Raw genomic sequence first — 13854 nt, 5'->3', positions numbered from 1 at the left:
TCGTGAGGAATTTTTTCGTCGATTTGTGACTGTGGATGAAACATGGATACACCATTACACTCCTGAGACAAAGGAACAATCCAAACAGTGGATTTCCACAAGGCGAACCAGCTCTAAAGAAGGCAAAGGCCGTAAAGTCAGCTGGTAAGGTTATGGCTACGATTTTTTGGGATGCACGTGGAATTATACTTATTGACTACTTGTAAAAGGGTAAAACAATCACTGGTGAATATTATGCATCATTATTAGAGCAGATGAAAGAAGAAATTTAAAAAAACGACCACATTTGGCGAGAAAAAAAATTCTCTTTCATCACGAAAACGCCTGATTTCACACATGCTTCGTTTCAATGGCTAAAATTGAAGAACTAAAATTCGAATTGGTCGAACACCCACCGTATTCACCAGATTTAGCCCCCAGTGACTTTTTCTTATTTCCAAACTTGAAAAAATGGCTCGGTGGACAGAGATTTCCAGACAACGAAGACGTCATTGCCTCTGTAAGTGCTTATTTTGAGGAACTTCCGTAAACGCACTTTTCTGAAGGATTAAAAAGACTTGAAAAGCGATTGACCAAGTGTATAGAGCTCCAAGGAGATTATGTTGAAAAATAAAAAAAAATTACCCAAAAACAATTGTTTTTATACTTCATTCTAAGGACTAATTGAACTACCCTCGTACCTTTTAGAGAAATTTTACACTTCTGACCTTTTGTTGTTTGAATGCAGTTCTCTCTGATTTGGCTATTACTTCTGATGTGTTATCAGAAATAACAGTCACCACCGTCTTCACCTACACTCACATCCAACATGTCGCAACCGCTGCCCCGTGGATTTGAACGAATCTCACACAATCTTACACATGTCTTATACGTCGGATCATTCCGGCTATACCGACGTGGACTTATTAATCGAGATGATCCACGCACAAGCCACTCGACTTTCTAGTCCTTTGAATACGCTATATATTCAATCCCGAACTTGACTGGGTGCACTAAGCTGGTTTACGCTATTTTTACGTTTATCCATTTAACGTCCCAAAACCATCTTATTGTACTCGTTCTCGGCCCGAAACCTTCGGGGGGACCATCACGACATGCGCGTGCGAGGTAAAGCGGACGGAGCACAAGAACATTTTACGTGTCCCTTTTTCTTACCGATGTTCTTGATCGTACAAGAAGTTAACGGCGAATGCTATCGAGACTTGACCAGCGACGGCAGGATGTGACATGACTTCAAAAATAATCATGCTAATAAGGCATCAACTAAACATCCTTTCAGGGCACCTGCACTAATGTCAATTCGAGGTTAAACTTTTTATTTAGCTTATTAAAACTAGTATTCGCATGATTGACAACAACATCAAACCTTTCCGCCAAAAGTTATGCTTTATTTCTAATTTTAATTTTAAATAGAGTATAAGTTTTTAGCATTTAGAAAACTATTTATTGAAAATGCTGATTAAAATTGCCAACAAATAGTGCCTACATCAATATTTCTTATTGATTTCGAAAGTCAACAATGAATACAGGGCCATTTTATAACTCTGGAAATTATCATAAATTTTATAGTCGAGTAAAATATCAATTGATTTGAACGGAATTACCTTCCCTTAGAATGATACTCATATGGATTGCTATCGATCACCGAAATATTAATTTTGTTTCATCATTCCCAAAATTTATAGATAGATGCTTCGAAGATTATTAATGCTTTTATGTTAATCGACTTTCAGTTTTTGTTAATAATTATAATTTTATGAAAGATTTTAAAGTCAGTCAGTGACTCAGTGGTGCCAGGGGAGCATGCATATAAGAGAAGTGGCACGCGATATTATAATTATCGCTGTCTTGCTCTCGCGCTCTCTCGCACCAACGAGGAGTAACGCCGATGATTGTATATGTAGCTAGTGGCTAAGGGGGACGGAGGAAAGATCGCGACCACGGCATATGAACGAAATAACGCGAACACCATGGGAAGTAGCCATCAACAATTAGATTGCTTCTTATCGTAGGGTATGCCGTAACAAACCCGCCCTGGAGTAAAAATGATCGTCCCTGATTATTTACGAGTGTCCGAGATCTTCTCTCCTCCCAGGTCGTATAGTTAATTTTTATAATGCTTGAGCTGCCTGCTTAAATAAACATCGCTATAATTTGCATGTCGTACGCCCGAAAGCTACTAAATTAGTTTAATGGCACAAATTGTTAATCGTGCAGCGACGATCATTCCCATGTTACACCATTGACCAAGACACTACACTCTCCATTGAATCTGTTTAAGCAGGCGGATTTTGATATCTTGTTGACACTGATGATTGATAGAGCATCAGAATAGTGGGGGTATAAGTCAGATTTTACGCCGGCTGTAATGTTTGTTTTGGCATAATGATCATTGGTGACGGGGTAACTTCCTCGCTGACCGAAACCTCAATGGCATCAGTTGAGGTGGAATGTGGTTGATACTTAAATGTTCCTTCAGGTGTAGGGACTGGTTTCCTCTCATCATGGCTGTTGAATTCCTCCAGGTTTAATGAAAGCTCTGAACAGTATTTTTTCTCTCTTGGGTTGGACTAACACTCGATGTCACTTGTATCTTTTCCTTATCGACTCCCTGGTTCTTTGACTTGCAATTGAAGCAGGTCCAACAACTAATCAGGAGCAATAGCAATTTAGTAATGCCGACGTAACTCAATATTAGCATTACAAGTAATCCTAATCCTGTATTAATCCCTGTATTAGTAGATGCCACACTGTCTTATCCTGCCTTTGCAAACTGAGGTCATACAATTTTTGCTCTACTTGTTCTAATGCTTTTTCGCCTGCCTTGTATAGTTGTTTATTATGGTATTTCTTCACAGGTTCCTTCGACATCTTCATTGGCAATTCAAGCTGCTGAACTTCTTGAAATTTGGTAGACAGTTAAGATAGGTTTAAGTGAATCTGAGGTTCCTAAATTGCTACTACTGATTCCTTCATAGTTTGTAAGCTTGGTAGAGCTACTTCTGTTGTTTTTAAGTTACAGCCAGCTGTAATTTGAATTGGACCCAATCCATTATGTCGAAGATGATAAACGGGCCGGTCGACATAATTTAAATCTACTGCTAGATCGTTGGACAAAGAGTAGATCTAACCACTTAATGATGGTAAGGCTTTCCAATAGGGTTGGATTTCGTAAGAGATTTTGATATCGCATGACTTGAATGATGCCATTGTTGGCTTCAGGAGAACTTGTGATTTACAAGTTTTACAGTGCGAAGCTTCGTTAATAGGTAATATGCCTAGACAAAGGATGTAGTCTTCCAGTTGTTTAGATTGGACTTGTTCAACACGGGTGATTAACATGTAGGTTTGCGGCGAGTCTTCTATTGCGATGTATGCAAATTCTGACTTTATATATGCTCTCCAGACCCGTTTTCCAGAATAGATTGCTGTATAGGCAGTGCGCGCGCCCCAATAGTGGAATATCTAGTAGACCTTGTAGTGTTCCGTTTTTGCAAATAGTGGTTACCGTAACAGTTTGGGATAATTTTCCTATATCCGCCCGTGGTCCAGAAACTCGAAAAGTCACCTTAGCTACGTGATCCTGAATGTCTCGAAATATGGGTTAAATTTGTTCCGCCGTCAAGAGTGGAGGATGAAGTTCTCGCCTCCTTACAGAGTGGATGACATTCATAATTCGATTTGCAGAACAAATGTGCTCATCTATCCCAGCTTTTAAGGCATGCAATACTCTGGTTAATGCTGATGTGAAACTGATATCGTGGATCTCTTTTCGGTCTTCATTGACCTTACCAGATGCGATAGGTGAGCTTGCACATGATTAAGTTCATTGATTTTTAAATCCATCTCTTGTCCATCGTTGTTCGTTAGCAATCCTGCTACGGGTCCAATGATCCCTCCTAAGAATCCAAGTATGAGGGTTGTTCTTCGTTTTCTCATGCCTGAAGGTTAATGGCCCGATAGCTTTTTACTGGTATGACAAGACAGTTCGCTAAATTCTTGATCGATGCCTCTTTGCAGTCCTTTTGCAGAATCCAACTTGGGTTGTATGTTATAGTCTGCGATGATATTTCTGCAGTCAATTTCGTACATCATTCTGCAGTATTTTGCCATAATACGTAGCTTCTCTGCCATTCTGTGAGCGACTTATGAAGTTTATCTACATGCAGAAAGAGATTTATCATCTAATGACTGACTACCAGACGCACTGGTCCTGAATACTTGTAGAATATTCCAGTGCTTGTATGGAACCGAAGATTCCTGTAGAAGTCCTCCGCAGTGGCGTGGAAGATAGAAGGGTCGCAGAAGAAAGACAACAGAGTCAGGAGATGGGGTGAAAAATACATTTCTATCTTTAATTCCGTGAAATTGTCGAAAGCAGTGAACGGATCTGAACAATAAGCGATTCATTCATTAATCACAGTGCCAAATGCGCAATCGGAAGCCAATTATGATGTTTCTAAATGTAATTGACCAAAGGCTTGTCGACGTGTCCGAGGAATCTCACGCAGAGACATGAAGGAGTCAAGTGATATCTAACAATGGCTAGGTCTAATGAATTTGAAATACCTTTAAGGAATTTATTTCTGATGAGTATTATGAATGATTTAATATATGGTGATTTAGCTTAGTGCTAATTATCAATAATAATACAGTCTAATAAACAATAATTCAATCAGCAGTATGTGACTAAAAGCTTATCGGCATGTTTCGTGAATCTTTTACCATCGTCGACCTCAAGGACCACATTATGATTTTCCATGAAGCCCACTATGGTGTAAGTCCCAACAGCCTATTTATCAAATTTATTTCTGTGGACATCTTCGAAAACGATGATTCTATCCCTAACAGCGGCATTCAAAGGCCGTTTTGTTTTAACATAATACAATTTTGAACTTCTTTAACCTGATTCACATCCCTTTCGGCAATGCTTTGAATTTCATTTAGTCAAATGATGAAATCCCGAATATAAGAACCGTATGTTTCTAATTTATCTACAGGTGGAAATGCACTATGTATTCGTGCTTTTCGTCCGTAAACTAATTCAAACGGTGTAAAATTAGTAGATTCATGAACGGACGTATTATATTCAAACATCGCAAAAGGCAACAATCCATTCCAATCATCAAATCCCTCTGCGTAGCGTTTCATGTAATCAGCAAGTACGATGTGACTAGGCTCAAGTGACCCGTTAATCTGGGTCGATATCCCGAAGTGGTTAATTGCTCCACCCGCAATATCTTTTCCAGTTTCCGCATAATTTTGCTTATGAAGCTTCCTTCTCGATCCGGAAGGATACAACGAGGAGCCCCATACTGAGCAAATAGGTGTTATGCGACAGCATGAACAAATGTTGTAGTTTTTAAGTCTGGTATGGGCACTGCAATGCATAACTTTTAAAAGTTATCTTGCATGGTGAGTATGTGCCGATTACCACTGGGTGTGGTCGATAACTTGCGCACAGTGTCTAGGGAAACCTTATCGAACACTCCCAATAACCACAGGTTCGCGAGTGCGCACCTGTACCAGTTTCTTCTCTAGGCAGCTTTTACAGTTACTGATATAATCATGTACGTCATTTCGTAAATTCGGCCAGGTATATCTTTCGCGTTTCCGTCGGTATGTTTTTTTTTACACCTTTATGTCCCCCAAGTATATTATCATGATTTTCGGATATAATTTGAAAACGACTCTCCACTGGAGATACCTGTAAATTTCCGTAACATATTGTTATAACAGGCGGACCACCTCGGAATATCCCCGATAACAACTCCGACATCCTATTATGTGGCAATGCACCCAACAGGTCACCTGAGTAGCAATCCGATACGCTCCGTGCAGGTCGCATTCTAGCGTTTTTTTTTAAATTTTAATAATCACAATTGGACTTCTTCCCATTCAGTATCATCGAAATGATTCTGTTTAACAACTATTGAATATACACTGTATTCCCCTAAAGAAGCGACTAAAATTTGGCCCTTTATTGTTAGTTTTTACCATAAGTCTTGATGATTTACGTAATCTGTTGTAATTAGTAAAAAATTGCATTAACAGGCTCGCTGTCTTCCGAAATAAAGTGTGCATAATTATCGCGGCGGTAAGTTAATGGTTCCGTCCATGTGTGAAGTATAGAGGGGGATGTAATTTTTCATTCTTTTCCTTTTGAAGAGTTATTGTTTTGCAATACTTTATTCACTTCTTCTTCTGAAGTAGGGGAAATGGGAGTGAGATATGGTATCTCCACATTAATGGGTGATCGGGCCAGTAATCTTTCCTGACCTTTCTGATCCTCGCGGGGCACAGATGATGATAGAGAAGACTCCTGCGTCAGTCGAAGGGAAATTGGATTCTTTGAAGAATCATTATCTCCGTCGGCTGACAAGGTAGCTTTATGAGTTTTTAATAGAGCTGGGGTCGATCATGCGGAAAGTGTGGGTACTATTGTTGGTGCTTGAAACAAGGAGCGTCGCGGGGGCTGCTGACCGAGTGTAGGTGAATCCATAACTTCTGGCGTTTCTTTGAAGCATATAGTATTCCTTCGACGTTCTCCTTCTATCGGTAGATGTTCGGGTTATTGTTCGGCTTCTGAAACTGACTGCTTGTTATGTCTTTGATTCAAATGTTGTTGGAATGACTCTAAAAATTTATTTACTCGATTCGTTAAGGGGTCATCCGTTCACACGCAAGAATCCTTATTCTTTAGATAAAGTATTGGATAGTGTTTCCTTCTGTCAGAGCTGACTTACTTCAGACCAAAAAAATCGAAGAAATGGATGTTAGATCCTTTATTGAAGATACAACTTTCAACGTTTCGAGGATATAACACTCTTCTAATTCGAAATATAAGTTCATTAAGGTCGATTTAAGTTGTAAAATTTCAAAGAACTATTCTCTCAGGTTCTAATTCTCAATTAATTAGGCTGTTCAAAAAAAGGAAACATTTTTTTATAATAAAAATATTGTGAAATTTCATGCGATAAGTTATTTAAAAATATAAATGACATTAAAAAATTGACATTTTGTTAAAGTGAAGTTACAAAATATAATTCAATTGTTTTGTTGTTGAAAATTTAACAATTTTCTTAAAAAGACATCCTTTTTGTATGCAAATTCAACTGCTTCGTTAAAAATGCATCTTTTTAGGTTAACAATTCTATTCACTGTGCAGAAAATTAACCTATTATCTGCAATTTACATTTTGTGTATAATAAGTCAACTGAAATCTTTCTTGGATTTCAACTATTGGAATTAACCGAATGGAGCCTTTCCAAACTACCCGTAAAGACTCCATTGGGTCCCTATTCGGTTCGTTTTTAAGAAACTCAAAAAAACAACAAAATCAACTTTTAAATGGTTGAAATTCGGATTCTACGTTAAAATTTGAATTAGAAACTCACGGAGCAATCGCAACACTTTTTCTTGCAGCGTTAAAAACTTGAAATAATAAAATGCCTGTCATGTACATGGGCCGAAGGTGCCTTCAAGTGCATCTTCTTTTAGTAGCAGTTAATAAGCATTCCGTCAGTAACTTCAAGAATTTTGTCTAGATACTAGCGCCACGCAGTGGAAACCTCAGACAACAGCGCCGCGATGAAAGTGAGAGAAAATTTGATTTTTTATTATTTTATTTATTTCCATGATGGACCTCGCATGGATTGCCCTCTTGGATTCCACAAGCCTTAAGGGCAATCCATGCTGGCCACCAAAGGGGGCCCCCTCAATTTTTCCACACCGGTGTCTTCCAAAAACTCGTATGTTTATTTTTAAAATTTCAGCATTTGGTTGACAATTTATTTTGTGAAAGCTTAATTCTTGTTTATCAAAAATCCAATAATTCAGTTGAAAATGGATCTTTGTAGCTTTTAGGTTGTAAGTTGTAAGTTAAAAAAAAGAATTTCAGGTAACTTCGCGCGCAACATACTACTTGAGCTATTATGGATGCGCTTTAATTTCTAACGCTGAAAAAAGTATTGCGATTACTCCGTGAGTTTCTGATAAAAAATTTAACGCGAAATCCAAATTTCAACAGTTTAAAAGTTGATCTTGCTGTTTTTTTGAGTTTTTTAAAAAGGAACTGAATGGGGGCCCAATGGGGTCTTTACGGGGACTTTGTAGAGGCTCCTTCCTGTTCCTTCGGTTCGCCAGGGCTTCCTTTTCTTTTTCTTTTTTCTGTTGTAAACACAATTACAATCAGAAGTCACAGTTCCTTTAGAAATAGAGAAAGTAAAAGAAAAAGAGAATTCATAAAACAGCCTCGTTAAATTTAATTAATCATATTAGCATTACTTTTGTTCAACTTATCCAAATCGGTTTTTAAATTAATAGATAACTTTCTTTGTTTTTAACATTAAGCATTTCCATGAATTATCACTTTCTCTCATTAAATTCACTATGCAAAATTTGAACATTATCCCAGTCAAACTCATGGTCAACATCAACAAATGCTTTTGTATGTCTGGCAAGAACACTCTTGTTACAGCGTCCCAAACGCACTGTTGTAACAGCGTCTCAAACAAACAACACGTTTGTGTTCCTCTGTCCTAGTATTAAGAAGTCTGCCAGTCTTTCCAACGTAATTCACCTTACAGATCCTGCAAGTGATCTTGTAAACAACACCACCCTTTTCAAAATTATCCAAAGGATCTTTGCTAAAATTTATCACTGAATCCATTTTAAATGGTATAAGAAAAATAGTATGAATTTAAATTTTTTTTAAAATATGTTCAATAGTTTGAGAAATTTGACCAAAAAATGGAAGAACAAAGGTATTAATCGATCTACATTCCTTTAACTCTGTCTGATTATCTGCAAGCAAATTATTACTCTCTTTGTTTTTGATTTGTTGAACTCTGATTGCAATATGTTCCGGAATTAACTTTTGTGTATAATGATTTAGAAAAAGGATATTCCTAACAATATTCAAATTTTTTGTGTGAAATGAAAAATTGGACAAGCCTAGAGCTCAGTCAACAAAGTTTTTGATTACTGCAATTTTCTTTTGAAAGAGATAAGCAAAAAGGAAATTTAAAATTCTACCTGAATATGTATTTTTTCTATACAAATTGTTAATAATATTACCATCCCGACCATTAAATTCTTCTATGTCCAAAAAACTGATTCTATTATCCTGTTATTCTATTATCCTGATCTTTTTATAGACAGAGGTCTGGTATTCCCATAGGTTCAGTGATTTCTCCGATGTTAGCAGAAATAGTGATGGAAGATTTAGAGTTTTTTGTTTTTGGGAAAGTAATTAAGGGTTGGGGTGGTAATCTTAGCACCAATTGGTATAGAAAAAAATACATATTCAGGTAGGATTTTAAATTTCCTTTCTGCTCATCCTTTTCAAAACAAAATTACAGTAATCAAAAACTTAGTTGAGAGAGCTCTAGGTTTGTCTCATTTTTCATTTCACACAAGAAATTTGAATATTATTACGAATATCCTTTTTTTGAATCATTATACACAAAAGTTAACTGAGAAACACATTGCAATTACAGTTCAACAAATCAAAAACAAAGAGAGTAATAATTTGCTTGCAGATAATCAGAAAGAATTAAAGGAATATAGACTGGCAGACTTCTTAATACTAGGATAGAGGAACACAAAAATCATGTTCGTTTGGGAAGCTGTTACAAGAGTGTTCTTGCCAGACATACAAAGGCATTTGTTGATGATGACCATGAGTTTGACTGGGATAATCTTGAAATTTTGCATAGTAAAAGTAGTAGTTGAAAAAAAGTTATGCTAATATGATTAATTACATTTAACGAGGCTGCTTCATGATGTTTCTGACGTTTCTGATGTAATTGTCACAGATATTTATATTGTGTTTACAACAGATTGGCCTAGTAACCCTCATTCGATTCTCAGGTATCAAAGAGAGAGTACGTGTTCGTGGGTGCTGTCAATTTCTACCATTTAAATTTTTCTAATTTTTTCTAATTTTTCTAGTACCGAAACGTTGGTAATGCAATTTTATTAATTTTTTTATTTTCATTTTGAATGTTATTTTATTGTAATTTGATGATAATAAAAATAAAAAAGACGATAGAAAGAAAAAGAGAAGGAAGGTGATGTGGTTGGCTGCCTTCTCATTTTTCTTTCCTCTTTTTTATTTTTGTCCTAATTTTTTTTCAGATTACAATAGAATTTTTTGTTTTTGTTTATTCGTTGTGGTCCAAATTTGGACGTTAAATTATTTATTTTTTAACAGGAGATTGCATCAATTTGAGTATTGGACGTTAAATCGGATTTTTAATTTGGATTTTAATCTAATTTAAATTTCTTAAATTTTAATTTTAGTATTTGATCTGGGAGAACTGCAAGATCCACACAAAGAGAATTAACTCGCCTTTAGCACGATCCGTTTTCGAGAACATGGGAAAGAGGGAAAAATCCCTTATCGGAAACGAGATATTGCTGGCATCAATGTGTCTGGATTCTCGGTTTGCAATCATTTAGAAGGTGAAGGTGAAGAGACAGCGACTCGCCACTTGAAAATCCTGCATAATCGTTTTACATATGAAAAGGGAATCAGTAAGGCGAAAAGTGTATCCAGCACTTCCAGCGAAGCTGACGATGGAGATGATTCTGCACCAGCAGAAATTGCAAGAAGGGTAGCTCGAAAATTCCAAGAAAAAATCATCTTTCTAACGCAGTGGTCGGCAAACTACTGCCACGCGGCAGCCCTAGCTGCCGCGGCGGATCGAGTCAAAATCTCGTGGCAGTACCTGCTGCCACCAAGAAAGTCCAACCCGTTATGGACGCTTCCATTATTAAGCAGTTCGAGTAACGGGAATTAAAATTTTTTAAAATCTCAATTTCAAAGTTAGCTTTCTGAAACCTCGAAATTCAAACTCTGTGAATTCTTGCGAACAAAGGGAATCCAAAATGCGCCTTGAAATACTAAAATTCAATGCATTATAACACTTTTGCTTTAAAATTGAGTTTTCATTATATTTTCTCAAATCATTGATTTTTCACTTCCAAAGTACACGCTTAGATGTATTTAATCGCAACAAAGTTACAGATTTCGTTTTCCATACTTATAAATCGCTAATATAAGAATTTAAAACAAAATTCACCTGTAAAGTTTTATTCACATTTAGTATCCCGTTCAACCATGAAGCCCTGCCGAGGAAAACCAACCCATCTCAGGAAAAACGTAGCGTTGATGAACAAAGAGCGGCAGCCAATAAAAATTTCTTGGCTCAAACCTGCTCTTACCTGAAAAGTGGGCAAAAAGTTTGCCGACTACTGCTTTAACGGACGTGTCCAAGCCGATGACCTAAGACTCTAGGTGAAAAATTTCCAAGATCAGATACCTCATGCGGAGTCTTGTGATGTCCTGGCGTACTGGAAGGATAAGAAGCACACATGGCCAGAATTGCATGAGCTGGCCATAATTGTACTTGCAACTCCAGCAACTCAAGTCAGTATGGAGAGGCTATCTTCAGGAATGTGGTACATTTCCTTCACATCACACGGTAATTTAAAAGGTGACATTTGGATGCGATTATTCTGACTCGTTGCAACAGCGACATTTTTGATAAAAATGACTGACGACGAACACATTAAATGTAAAAAATGCTATATTCTATTCAATGAGGGACCGATATCGGCCGCGCAGTTTTTTTTTAATAAGGCGTTAACATATTTCTTCCTGCCACTTCCTTCCACCAAATTACTTGCACGAAATCTTTATAACCTTAGGTAGGGTCACCGATATGAAGTATGAACCCTTGCTAGCGGGGTCCACACTTCCCTTTCTTCGAGGAGCTGCGCTTAGAAGACGATATTTTATATTTTCGGAATATTATTATCCCTCAAAATAGAGTATAATCATTAGTCACCCTTTAAGTTACATTATCTTTACGACGTCGTAAAGACGTCGTTTAATTATTGAAAATTTTTTGTGACTTTCTTGAACTATGCAGCGTTACCAGGCATTTTCCTTGATATAAAAACACATAACCTACATTGGGCGAGATAATGATTTCTAATTTTATCGATCGCCAATGATTATTTCGATTTATGTATTTTTGCTATAACCGTCAATAATAGCTCCAATCGTCCAGATTTATTTAATACATAAGATGCGCCATAATTTGGTAATATGAATAATATACTAGACCAAATTATCAATATTCTTCATACGTAATATCTCTAGTCAATTTTTACAAAATTATTTTATTAAGTTATTTAAGTTGTTATGATTGACTTTATTTGATACGACGTAAAATGTATTTTAGTATTTTTTTTGCATTTCTCATCCAGTCACACTATTTCTACTTCATCATAGTATGCGCATTCTATTTTAGCTGACATCACTTATACGTACGTTTGAATTTTTCTCTGAAATTAGTTTAAAAGGTAAATTTATATAAAATTACTCAATTTTTCAGAAATGCAATTTGAAAGTTAAAGAAAAATATAACGTAAAAATTATTTGCAAGTTTCCATGAAAATAATTCTCTAATGTTTTTAAGTTGTGAATTGATTAATTGATCATTAGCTGATTAATAAATGAAAGTTACACGAAAGTGCAAGTTACAAAAAATATATAAAGGAAACATTATTAAAATTGTTTAATAAATTAATTATTATTAGCTAATTAATTTGGTTTACAATATTAAATTACATAAACATTAAACATTAACATTGTTTAATTAAGTAATATAAATTGATTATTTACTTTAAGATTATGTAATTGAATATTAGATATGGTTTGTATAATAAAATTTTATTATTTTCATATTTTTAAATTTATCTGCTATATCATCAGAGATTATACCTTACCAACAGTAGATTAACCCTCCAAACCATGAAGGCAGAAGAATCTACACAATATCGATCAAGTTAAGAATCTTCAATAACAGAAAATGCTTAACGTCTTAATAAGACTAGATGGAAGATAATATTTTTAAATTAAAATTAAAATTATTTCTTGAAAAAAAGATCCTACTCCATCTTCACTCCATTGGGAATCGAACCATAAAATTTCTGATTTCCGGTCAGGTGCTTTTCCAATTAATCTATTAGAGGGATCAGAATAAGAACTCTTAATTTCAAGAACATAACGCTAATTTTTAGCTAGGTGTTAATGGTGCAAGTAATTATTTTCAAAAAATTTTTAATTTATCTGCTATATCATCAGAGATTGTACCTTACCGACAGTAGATCAACCCTCCAAACCATGAAGGCAGAAGAAGAAATCATTTTAATTTTAATTTAAAAATTTTATTGATATTTAAATTACCCCTATTCGAATTTGATTATTTGCGTAACGTATTGGACGATGTGAATTAATTATCTGAATTCAATCTTCAAAATTCTATGTAAATATATGTTAAGCTTTTATGTAATTAGTTTAAAAGATTATTAATACTTCAAATTTTCATAAAAATATGAGACGCAAATTATTTTAATGTTTCAATAAAATAATTGTTTATTGTGTTTTATGTTATGAACTGTAGTCGGAATTGACTGATTAATTTGTACTTTATGTTTTTTATTCGAAATTAAACGCTCTCAATTGTATGCTTTTATTAATATCATTTATTATATTCTAACTTTATATACAATTCTTCTTTATATCAAATATTCTATACGATTCATTAACATACATTATCATACAATCATCAAATGATTGTTAATTATATTCTTAATAAAGACGGCTCTGAGTGGAGCATTATTAGCTGAGTTTAATTTGTGCATCAACTTATTTGTCTAACCTGCTTTCTGATACCATGATTAAAATTATTATAGTAATAATTTCATGAAGATGTTATGGTGTTGGTGAGGGTCAGTAATAAGTGAAGATGTTTGTTGAAATAATTCAAAGTGTTGATT

Source organism: Belonocnema kinseyi, chromosome 1 (genome assembly GCF_010883055.1).
Source record: "Belonocnema kinseyi isolate 2016_QV_RU_SX_M_011 chromosome 1, B_treatae_v1, whole genome shotgun sequence".
Taxonomy (NCBI): domain Eukaryota; kingdom Metazoa; phylum Arthropoda; class Insecta; order Hymenoptera; family Cynipidae; genus Belonocnema; species Belonocnema kinseyi.
Note: the sequence above shows the minus strand (reverse complement) of the source record.